The sequence below is a fragment of the Octodon degus genome, unplaced genomic scaffold, assembly GCF_000260255.1.
Source record: "Octodon degus isolate 3935 unplaced genomic scaffold, OctDeg1.0 scaffold00012, whole genome shotgun sequence".
NCBI lineage: Eukaryota > Metazoa > Chordata > Mammalia > Rodentia > Octodontidae > Octodon > Octodon degus.
This window is the reverse complement of record NW_004524588.1, coordinates 11709188-11721633: the sequence shown is the minus strand read 5'-3', so window position 1 is coordinate 11721633 and position 12446 is coordinate 11709188. Positions and strand designations below refer to the sequence as shown.

Below are 12446 nucleotides of genomic sequence, written 5' to 3'. Positions count from 1 at the left end.
CTATCCTTTCTCATTTTGGACTTCAGGTATTTTGTCTCAACAAAAGAGAAAAGCAACCAAGAAAAACCTGAACTTAATTTTCAGGCAATAGACTGGCTTAGTGTTCTTTATACAGGAAAACCGTGATCAAAGATGAGTTTAGAGAACTCATTCTTTGGACAATTTTCCACAAACAATCAGGTACTTACAGGCCCCTGTGGGGTCTACAAATCCATGGTCACAATGCTGGATCTTAGGATAATTTCAACCATTATAAAGGACAGTAGTGTGTGTGTGGAATATCTATGCACAAAATATAAGAAAGTTGGAGATTCCGTGATCTCCAAGATACCTAGCAAGTTACCTGCATCGAAAGACTCAGTGACACGTACACATGCATCTGTGGGGTGACAAATAACACATATACACACAAACACACACACAAACACACCACATCCCTCTAGAACCACAAATTTATATGGAAACTAGGAGCTTGGGGGAATAGAAGCTTGAACAATGTCCAGCTCAGACACTGCAACCATTCATACCGGGTAGCCACAAAGATAAAATAGAAACTACATTGAATAGAAGAAAAAAAAAGTCATCAGACAGGGCAGATCAGCACCAGGCCTGGCAGGTTACAAAGAGAACTTCAGACAGTGACCTGTCCTTGAATTGACAGTCTGTGTGACCCTGGAGAGGACACACTCCATTCCAGGTAAGAATACAAAATGCTACAACACAAATCTGCAGTGCTTTAGACCATGAGATCCACCAGAGCCCACCTTGCCTGAATTAAGAGCAACAAAGAATAGAAAGCATTTGCTTGTACTACACAGGAGGGCCTCAGGAAATTGTTGGACAGGATGAACATGAGCCTAACTAAGGACAGAGACTTGTGCAGAGCAGGAAAAGCCAGCTGGGGCCAGAGAGACACTTCCTGGTGTGGCCCAGGACAAAGTGAAAGCCAGCTGGACCCTTGTGCTCAGGAAGACAACAACGGAAGGCTCAGAATACTTGGGGAAAGGTTTTACCCTCAGCAAGGGCTCTGGGTGGATGTGTGTGTGTATACAAGAGTGTGTATATGTGTGTAAAAGATGGAGTACATATGTGTGTATAGATAACATGTATGTGCTAAAGCATAAACGAGCAGCCATAAGCCCTTTCTGTTTCATAGGCTCCTTTTCCGCTTTCATTCTTACCTGCACCCCTGACTCAAGACATTTTAAACAGGCTCAGGAACCAGAGTACTGAGTTCTGATCCCGCTCCTTACTTGATGTAGGGCTATGGCTTTCGGCCATTGCTTTCTTTGGGTACCTCAGTATCCAGAGCATGTTAGTGTGCCCTTCTGCATATGGAACTTCCCTCAAGATTTAGGGGCATTCAAGTAACACAAGTAAAAAGTGATTGCTACCAATTCTAGATGGCTGAGTTATTTTCCCCATTAACTAATTCTCTCATCTGCTATGCTTCCCATGTGCCCTTTCCCATAGAGTCTCCACCAAGAATCCTTATGGAGGAAGCAGTGAGCAAGGCTAAGCGTCACTCCACTCAGTTGTAGTTAACTGACCCAAGCAGGCATGCCTCACATAAGCATCTCATTATCTTCCGCAACTCTGAATAGAGAATCAGTGTCTGGGCAGACTCTAATGTCTTGGGTCACACAGAAAGTGCTGTAAAGTTAGAGTCAGGTCAAGTGTGCATGAAGAAGAGAGAGCTATTCCATAGAGACATGAGTGAGGCGAGGGGGAGAGCAGGAATATGAGGGTGCACAGCCTTGAGAAGGAAAGGACAAGGAAGCCCGGATGCACTTGTCACCCTCCGTCAGTGAGGCATGTCCAGGGTTGCCCATTCAAGCCCTGAAGATCGCCACAGTGGCTTTCCGATCCTAGCACCAAACACCCCAAGTCAGGCAACATCACCAGCGCTTGGATGGCTTATCTGTCTCCCCAAGCACCACCCCAAATGGGACCAGGAAGCAGATCATCCTAACACCTGCAGCACTGTTGCTATTGAAACAAAATAAAGCACAGAGGTCCTTTCTCAGAGGACAGTAGGAAAAATAATAACACTCTCTAATTCACACTGAAAAGCCTCTGTGTTTTTTGATGTAACTCTGTCTCATCAGAATAAATTACCCACCAGATTTGCCTGTGAAATTTACCTTTTCATGATGTTTTAAAGTGTCCTATAAATAGTTAGAAAGAAATTACCACATTTCAAAATTCTTATTCTTAACCTCTATTTCAGGAAATAAGGAAAATGTAAGGGCAATTGTGATGAGACATTTTCCTATTTTAGTTTGTTCAGATAATATTAGAGCTGTTGCAAGAAATAAGAGTATGTCTTCAAAGATCAAGCCCCATTTTTCCCTGTCTGCAAAATCTGTGTCTGTGTGTGTGTGTGTGTGTGTGCGCACTACATGTATGCATGTGAATCCATGAGTGTGCATATGTCCTGGTAAGGATGTGTGCACATATAGGTGTATGTGTGTGTATATGTACTAGGTATGTTTGTGTACATTTACGAGTATAAGCACGCATGATCTCGCTTCTTCATAGTATCCTCCTCTGGTCTAGAATCTTCTTCCCTGTTTTATTTTTCTCTGCATCCCTATTCAAGATGCTTGAGAAGTCCAAAGCACTGGTTCCTAACCCTGACTCTATTATACAACACTGTGACCTCTAGCGGTTCTTTTAACATCTTCTGTCTCCATTGTTTCCTCTGTAAAATGGGGCTAGTAATAATATGGACGTATCTCATGATTTCATGAAGACTTTTTTTTTTCTTTTGTGGAACTGGGGATTGAACTCAGGCCCTTGTGCTTGCCAGGCAAGCGCTCATTCTACTGAGCCATCTCCCTGGCCCCATGAAGACTTTTAAGAAGATAGAAAACCCCTAGAACCATGTACACCAAATAAACGCCCAAAAATCTTACATGATTCATCATATCCTTTAACTATCAGAAAAATAACTTTTTCTTTGATTGAATCCCAGATCTACCCTTCATTTGAAATGTTCTGCTCACTCACATGGCCCTGACCCAGCCACCCCAAAAAGTACCGTAAGTTTCCTAATATTAAACTCAGAATCCATTAACCCACAGGGAGTCATAACCTCAGGACTGCTCAGCTCCAGGATTTTATAATCTGACCCTACCTCCTTTAGGCCCCAGAAGTGCATATGTACTCTATTTTCCCTGAAAAAGTTCTACCTTCTCTACTCTTAATATATACACAACACAAACTTCACCATCTTAGAGATCCTGCTCAGTCCTGAAAGACTCTGCGTGCCTCCGTAAGGAGTAAGTGCTCTTCATGTCTTTAGCCAAGTCACAGTTTTCTCTAGTACAACCTTCCTTTGGACAACTGTGGCACACACAGAAGGTCCCATTTGCATCTGACAATGACCACACACACCTGCTCTCCTCACTTGTACTTGAATCCATGCCATTTTCAGGGGAATCTGAGGAAGCAATATGATTGTTTGCAGCAGGCGTGGTGGCACAGTCCTGTAATCCCAGCTGCTCAGGTGGCTGAGGCAGGGAAATCTTAAGTACAAAGCCCACCTGGACTACGTAGGCAGACTCTGTCTCTATCAGTCAGCCTTCCTGTGAATAATACCTGACATCCACAAGTTAGAAAAGAGATTTAATTTGACTCACAGTTGCATGAGATTTAGTTCATGGTTGGTCAGCTGCAATATGATGGCAAAAAGATGTGGAAGGATATACCTAGTATGGCAACATGGAAGCAGAGCAGAACACTGCCAGAGGAGAAGGCACCAGGGACCACTTATGGTACCCAAAGCCACCCCTCCATTACCCATCCAGAGAAATTAGGGAGTATGCTTTACCAATTCCTTAGTTAGCTTTCAAGCTAATCAAGTTGACACAAGTAAGCTTAATGATATTACTATGTCAATAAAATTATAAACTTCAATAGGCCTAGGAATGTAGTTCAGTGGTAGAGTAACACTGAGATTCAGTACGCAGTACAGTTAAAAAATGTTCAAAAAGTAGCAATAGTTTCAGAGAGACTGGGTCACAATGTGCGCAGGAGGATGACAGCAGGACAAGCTGGAGAGGCTGAAGGTGTTAGTGTAAGGCCAAGAGGTTGAACCTATTTCTAACTGTTAGTCAGAAGATTCTCACTGGTTTGAAGCAGGATAGAGTCATCATTAGACTTGCACTTAAGAAATACTATGCTTATTGCAACAAAAGAACAGAAAAGGGAGAGAAAAGAATGAGTGCGTGGAAGAGACAAGAAAGGGGCTTTTAAAAGCCACTGTTAAAAAAATGTTAAGAAGAGGATGCAAAACTGGAAAAGAGATGTAAGTTTTGAGAAGTTGGGAACAGTCAGTAAGACTCCAATTTTGAGAATTTAAAGGTTCTAAAAGGGAGGAATAAACCTCAGATGACACTAAAAGCCTCCAGCTAGAGCAGGCAGAATAAACACGGCACATAACTGAAGCAGGCAGTATATGAGAAAGGCGAATGATGGAAACGTGCTCAGACTGAGATGTACTTACTTTAATGCTTACAGACAACTAGGTAAACATGTTTGTTAAGCATTTTGAAGGTCACACCTAGAACTCAAGGGAAGGATGTGGAGGTGTAGATTGCTGTCATGTACACTGTGGATATTGATGTAAAGATAGAAATATGAAGCCCTAGGAGTAATAAAATTGACCAAATAGATTAATCATAGAGTACTATATAGAATAAGTGAGTTCAAGGTAATCAGTAATTCAACATATTGTTGTTGACATCTAGACCTTACAACAAAGAATCTTAAATAATGAGAGATAATGGTTATCTCTTTAAAAAGAAAAACCCTGGGTGGTATACCAGACAAGCAAAGAGCTCACTCCAGAGAGAAAAAGTAGGGTACCACCCATTTTACAAAGTGTCTATGTTTGATACATGTGGGGAACCACTCAGACTGCTTCAAAGCTCAGGGGCATCAAAGAACACCAGAGGACGCGACCCCACATGTCTAGCGGAAGTGCACAGTGGGATAGTTATACAACCCTGACTTAGCCCAGGTAAACACCCATGTGCTGGTTACAGCACTATGCAAGAATGTAAACAAGAGATAACAACCTGTATAAGAATCACTCAATAAAGACACAGGCATCTCTGGCCCTAGGGCTCTGGTGCTCTGCTCTGCCCTATGCTGCCTGCTGTTGGTGTTAACATCCTACACATACACATTCTTTAATCTTGGGATCGCACCCTCAAAAATCTTGCTGGGGCTCCCTAGGCAGGTCAATAATATGAATGGAGACTAAGAAAAGGTACAGCTGAAATAATCCAAGAGCAAATCCAGTTAAAGAGATCAAAAACCCAAACTAATAAGGATTGATTTGCATAGCTCAGCGAAAGGATCTCTCATGCCAATGGGCAGGGAACTTGTTCTCCACAGCTTAGTGGCCACAACTGAAGAAGCTAAACAATGCGAAAATCAGTACTAGTAAAGTCACATAAGATGGTAAGAGTTAATCATGTACACTTGCAAGTAAGGCTTAGCGGAATGACCATGATACACTGCAAAAGTCAAAGATCTCTAATAGTCTCTTATAAACTTACTCAGTTTCCCTCATGGACCGTAAAGTGAAAATGAAGTGCCTTTGTGAGGGAGGACTGTGATCCAGACACACTGCGAATGTAACTGTTTTCATTAGCTCACCATCCAGCTGCCGTGATCCGAGGGCGTCTGTCTCACCTGTATAAATATGTACATTCATCCATTCAGCAAAGTTGAGTCATATGAGAAAGCAAACACTATAGGGCAGAGTGTAAGCTCCGTGAAGGCCCAGAGCATGTCTGCATCACCCACATTGTATTACAAGGACAGTACAGGACACATGATCCCTCCAAATGCCAAGGATTTAATCAAAAGAAAAGTGTCTGCAGAGCCAAGCACAGCGGCAACTGTTGGCTCAAATTTCAGTTTGAGAGATAAAGAATTGGACAAAGCATACAAAGAGAACATCATAAAGCATTTTCTCCCATACCTGGCACATAGTAAACACTTAATCAATAATTGCTATTCTTAATATTATATAGTGTGCTTAATTGAGATCAGCCTCTAAAAAGAGAGCTTCTTGGGAAATCCTAAAGCTTAAGCATAGATTTACATTTAGCCATGAAGCTGGCTTCAGGTATAGTTCCACCCTTCCTAGTAAAACATGGTTTGGCCTCTTCAGGCAAGTGGAGTCTTTTTATAACAGATGGTTTAGATCAGTTATTTTATTATTCAAAAGTCTCCCCCTCAACAGGAATCTGCAGAAGTTTAAACTGAAGATGAGTAGTCATTCTCAGTCACAGTCACCCTCATCTTGAAAATACCTCTTCCCTTATGTTTTGGTTACATTTTTCTTTGCTAGACAAACAGCTCCCGCTGTTCCAGCCCTTGAAGTGCCTCCAGGCTTCCTGGGCAGGCTCCACAGCCCACTCCTCCTGCAGAGACCAGAAGACCCGCCTCCAGCCCCTGAGCGGGGCAGGGACCCATGCTTGCCCTCTGATCCTGGGCTAATTTTTTTTTCAGTAAATATAGATACAGCCCCCTGGATCTCAGTGCTGTGGATCTGATCTACCCATCAAAAGGAAATACATAGTGCTTTGGTACAGGGTACAATTTTAAAAAGAAGCAACATGGAAAACTGATCATTCTAGCAGTTGGAGATAGGTAGGTAGGTAGGTAGGTAGGTAGAGAGAGAGAGAGAGAGAGAGAGAGAGAGAGAGAGAGAGAGAGAGAGATTACTTATATAAATGTCATTACAAGGATGATTGGTCTGTTGATAAAAGTGGGACCCCAAGTTCATACTACAGTATCATTAAATCATTATTATCATTTTTATTTCATTTGTTTTTATATAAAGTTCAGTTTGGGGTTTCAAGATCCAGTTTTACTTATTTTTAGTTATATTTTAATCATGCATGTTTATGGGGTAGAGTGATAATTTAATGCGTATAAATAATGTATAGTGCTCGAATGAGAGTTCTTGGTCTTTCTGTTGCTGGATACCTTTTAAATTTTTTTGTGGCAATGCTAAGAATAAAATCTGGGGGCATTGTGCATGCTAAGGTCATCTATCCTGATATAACCCCTACTCCTTTTATAATTTTTTCATTAACATGTAATAATTGCACATATATTGTGGTCAGCTTGTAATCCAACAACTAAGTGGTAATTGACCATCTCCTTGTGGAGAGTAGCAATTTGGAACAGCACAGTAAGGACATATCTGATGTCACAGATAACAAGACAAGGTTTCCTGAAAATAAAAGGCCAATTGCTTCACTTCTTGTTCAGTCAAATATGGTAGCATCTATTCTGTGTGGCCATTATATTTTATTCATTCATTTTTTTATTAAAATGTATAAATATTTACAATTTAAAAATCTTCAGTCAATCACCCTTAAGCCTGGTAGACAGACTTCAGAACCTTCTATTTGGATTGAACCTCACATTCTGACACCCACCAGGATGCACTGAGCAGATTAGTGAGATCCCTAGAGAACAAACTCATTTTCTTACAAACAGTAATTCTACAGGAATATTTTTCTAGCCTAGGGGAAAAATAGCTATTTTCACCAGTTATCACACTTCCTGTTCAGTTATCATACATAACATTTCTACAAATGGAAAGAATTTGGGGAGAAGAGCTTTAAACATTATCAAATCATGGACTATCTGTATTAAAGTATCATTACAATAGAGATAAAAAGGCATAGGAACTGTTCTCACATTAAGAAGAGGACACTCATAGAAGTCTGTCTCTGACTGATGAAATAGCTTTTATTAGCGGATAACAATTCTCACAGCCCCAGTGAAGTACAAAGGCCAGCTCACAACCACCATGTCATCTAAGCCAAAAGCAAAAAGACTTTCAGGGGAACCAGATCTGTTGAAATAAAGTGTTTTGAGTTATGATCACTAACGTGAGTAAAAATGAAAGTGGAAAGTCTTAGATGTGCTCACGGGAGGATGGTCCTTCCTGTCCTAATCACCTTCCTCCTCACTGGGACAGAAGCTGACACCCACACTTAAGGAAGGGGGGGTATTTGGGCTCAATTGACAGTTTACAGCCACTGACTCCGAGGCAGAGCATCAGGTCAGAAGGGCTTGGGCAGAGAAAGTTGTTCACCAAGTGGTGGTAACCAGAAAGTGGGACACAGAGGGAAGAATAGGGAGGGAGACACACCCTGCAGGTCATGGCACTGCCTCTTCCAACTACACCTCTCCTCCAAGCAAGCAGGCAGCTCTGTCGCCTCAAGATTCGCTCACCTTCCTAAAGCCCTGCCTTGGGTGCATGAGGCTCTTCCATCAGCTTGTGACTCTATTCATTTATCTGATTGTTTTAATTAGGATTATTATTTTTTAAAAACCCAGGAGATGAAAAAATGTAGAAAGCAAAAATATTTTATTTCCTTTCTTGCCTTTCCTAGTGTGCTTACTGGCATTTTAGAGAGTATAAGAAAGGTTATTCACAAGTTCTTCAACACTACTTCCCTTTATTATCTAGTCCATTTGCCAACTGAGGATGAGGAGGTAAGGAAAGGAGGAAGAGAAGGAGGGAAAGAGGGAGGAAACCAAAAGGAGGAAAGAAGGAAGGGAGAAAGAGAGGGTTAGAGATCCAATTAGTTGTGTGTTTAAGAGAAATTTCTTGTCTTTCCCAGGCCAAATATAAAACTTACGGAATTTCAGAGTGGCACAGCCCTCAGAACACTGTGGCCCTAAAGGCTCAAGAGGCCTACAGTTTGAAGAGGCGAGACTCCAACATGCAGCCAAATTTGAGGCCAGATTTGTATGTTGGTGCTTCTCACATTTTAATGGGGGAACAAGTCACTTGAGGATATTGGGAAAGCGCAGATTCCGATGCAATAAGTCTAGCAAGGGGCCCCAAAGTGCATTTCTAACCAGCTCCCCAGTGAAATGCTGTCACGTGGCAGCCGCGGGCGGCTACCTTCTGCGCCCGCCGAGATGGCGCTCGACCCGGCAGATCAGCATCTCAGACATGTTGAAAAGGATGTTTTGATTCCTAAAATAATGAGAGAAAAGGCCAGAGAGAGGTGTTCTGAACAAGTTCAAGATTTTACCAAATGTTGCAAAGACTCTGGAATCCTAATGGTAGTAAAGTGTCAGAAAGAAAATTCTGCATTGAAAGAATGCTTAACTGCTTACTATAATGATCCAGTATTTTATGAAGCATGTAAAATGGAATACCTGAAAGAAAGGGAAGATTTCCGAAGAACTGGAATTCCTAACAAGAAAAGACTACAGAAACTTCCTACAAGCACGTAGGCAAATATTCGAATGTCAGGAAATCTCATTCATTGAAATTATCTGTGGTATAAATCATGTGAAATAATGGGATTCAAGATAAGAATGTATGTTTCCTTTATCCTAATGAAACATATTACTTTTGTATGAAGTATTTTTATTGCAAAAGCTTGATTCATTAAATATGCTATAAGATTAAATACTAAAATGGAATATGGTTTTTCTGTTCATTCTGGATTTTTTTTACAAGTTTTTCCCACAACTATAATTGTGCAACAATGCTAATGATTTTCAGAGTTCCATATGGATAATCTCTTCATGTATATAGGCTAATGGATGATTGTAGGAATCAAAGGAACTAAGGAATGAATCTTCAAAGTTGTGAATAACTACCAGTATAGCATATGTGAATATGTTATTGTGAATAACTACCAGTATGAATCAGAATCTTTCCTACCTTTGTATTTCTAATGCTTACTAACTAGGCAACTGTAAAAGTAAATTTCAGTTATTGGGAGGATTTACTGAATTATTTCAGATATGGAAGAAAGTGCTTTAAGAGTTAAGTGCTCTTTAGTTGGTTGTTAAGTCTTATTTGGAAACCTTATGTCGAAATCTAAGAGAGTACAGTATAGAGACAAACAAGCCTGTTTCTCCACTGACATTTTGTTACTGGTTAAAGGAGTTTAATTCTTGCTTTTAATTACTTAACTGCATAACAATAAATAATTACATTGAAAGCTAGTGAAATACATAATCTATGATTTTTCATACTTTTAATTAAGGTGGTCAACTTCAGTCTTATATGTAGAATTCATATATATATATATCCACAGATGCGTAAACCATATTGCATAATATATTCATCCTTTTTCTCATGACAAAAACTAAATAATCACAGCCTTCAGCATACTCCTGCCCTACTCAAGTCTACTTATGAGACTAGTATAGTACATTTGCCTCACATATATCCTGTCTGCTTATTGGCGCCTATTGCTTATATTTATGTTCTGTATTCATAAATCCTTCAGATTTACTCTTTCCAGGTAGTGTTACTGGAAGAAATCATTACTTTGTTGTTGTGTGATTCAGTTACTTAATTTTGAAGTCTGAATTTTCCCAATTTTTTTCTAATGTATCATATCATAGAGATACGTACATGTTCTACATATGAACTCAGTTCCATTTTGGCAATAAGAGAATCTTCCTTTTAGGGATATAAATGTTACCTCAAAGTAGTAAGTGTGAAAGCCACAGGTGTGTTGTTGTTGTTGTTATTTGTATTCTCCATATGATTTGAATTATGGAAGTGAATTGAATTATTTTATAAAAAGAAAATATATATTAAAGAAAAACATTTTTTATGTATTTAGTACAGGGTCTGCAGGGTCTTACTAACATAGATTGGACCTGTAGTGATCCTCTTATTTCCAGCCTCCCAAATGCTGGGATTATAGGAGCATGTTAAAGAAAATTTTAAGGGAAGCTTTTTGGAGTAAGTTGTGGCTAATGTAAAAGAAGTCAACATAAAATTTTAGATTTTAAATAGATTTTAAATTACAGATGTGCCAGTCATTTCTTACTCAATGTGATGATGACAGAGATTATTAAATTTCTGTCTGGATAAAAATATTTTTGGTTAATAGTTTCTTATTGAAGTCTTCTTTCACCTCATTTACCTTTAAACTGTCAAGAAACAAAATTTTTTCCACTCAAAGTAATGCAGTTTATCAAGACTGCATTGTTAGAGAAAATAAATTAATAACAATTATTACCAGACCTTGTTGTATTTTGGCAAGGAGAGTATTTCATAGTCATTTCCATTTTAAACAAAAGTAATTTTAATTCTTAGCATTGTTCAAAACATTAATGAAGCCATTGTCTCCTAAGACTTTTCTTTATAAAGGAAAAATTCCAATCTTATTTTTAAGAGGTCAAACCAGTAAGCTATAGTAGGGATTAGAGATAATATATGGCCTATGCAGCCACATGAGAAATAGCTTTTGCTGCTTGGTTATTATACAGGTAGTTGCTTCCTTCAGCTAAAGCCTGGAGTCTTGCATTTGTTTTATGCATATTGAGTTTTGTTCTATTATTTGGCAGGAGGACTGTACTCCCTTGAGTCAGCTGTGTTCATTGGTCAGAATAAATTCCAGAATCTGACATCAATTCCATTAATCACAGACAAGCTTGAATAAGTGAGATAATAGAAAGATAAAAATGTGGTGAACAGTGAACACTGTCTATGTATGCTATCTAGTAATATAGAAAAGATCTGAGATTTGAGTTCAAGATATATAAAACTTGCATTAAGGACAGTCTTCCTGTTTGAAATACTTTATCCCAGGCAAAAGATTTATGAACCAAGCAATGTACTATTAACACTATTAACATTATTTCTGATATTCCTAATGCCTCTATTCTGGAGTAGTTTATATAACATTCCATGCGAAGCCATCTCTGTTATATCCTATCTACAAATCATTGACCAGTTAGAATGAGTTTAGGTCCATGTTACAATTGTACAGTATCAACACAGTATATAATTTATAGGATGAAAATGCCTAACTCAGTTTAAAAAAAAAGTTTCTGAAGTACTACATTTCAGAACAAAGTTTTACAAGCTGCTTCATATAACAGGCAACTGTACTCCTTTTAAAGAAAATGTTATTTACATGTATTCATGGATCACTGAAGGGATATAATAGACTGAAATCTATGAGATGTCCTTTCAAACTGGTATAAAAGTTACAATAGTTTATTCACATACCATATAATTTTTAATTATTTCATCCTTTTATTATTTTTACCATTTAGGACTTCAATGACTAGTACAAGGTGGTCAAGTAATTTAAGTTTTCATGTTCTAGTTTTAGTTTAGTATTTTATCTACAAAATTTGTGACTAAAGAATGACTAAGTCTCAAACTTAGGAACACAACAGAGATATAAATAACCTAGACATTTTTATTCCATTATATTTCATAATCTTATGCATCACAGTCAACAAATATAACCTGTTCACATTGTTGTTTGCCTCTTTATGCAATCTGAACCAAAGCACATGGGTTTTTTTTCCCCTGTAATAAAGGCTTTTCTTTTTATGAAAAAAAAAAAAAAAAAAAAAAAAAAAAAGAAAAAAAGAAAGAAAAAGAAATGCTGTCACGTGCTAAACAT

General features: G+C 38.7%; 1 pseudogene; it reads left to right on the top strand.

The window, feature by feature from the left end:
- Positions 1-8940: 8940 nt before the first annotated feature.
- LOC101567547 lies at positions 8941-9583 on the top strand (annotated as a pseudogene).
- The last annotated feature ends 2863 nt before the right edge of the window (positions 9584-12446 follow it).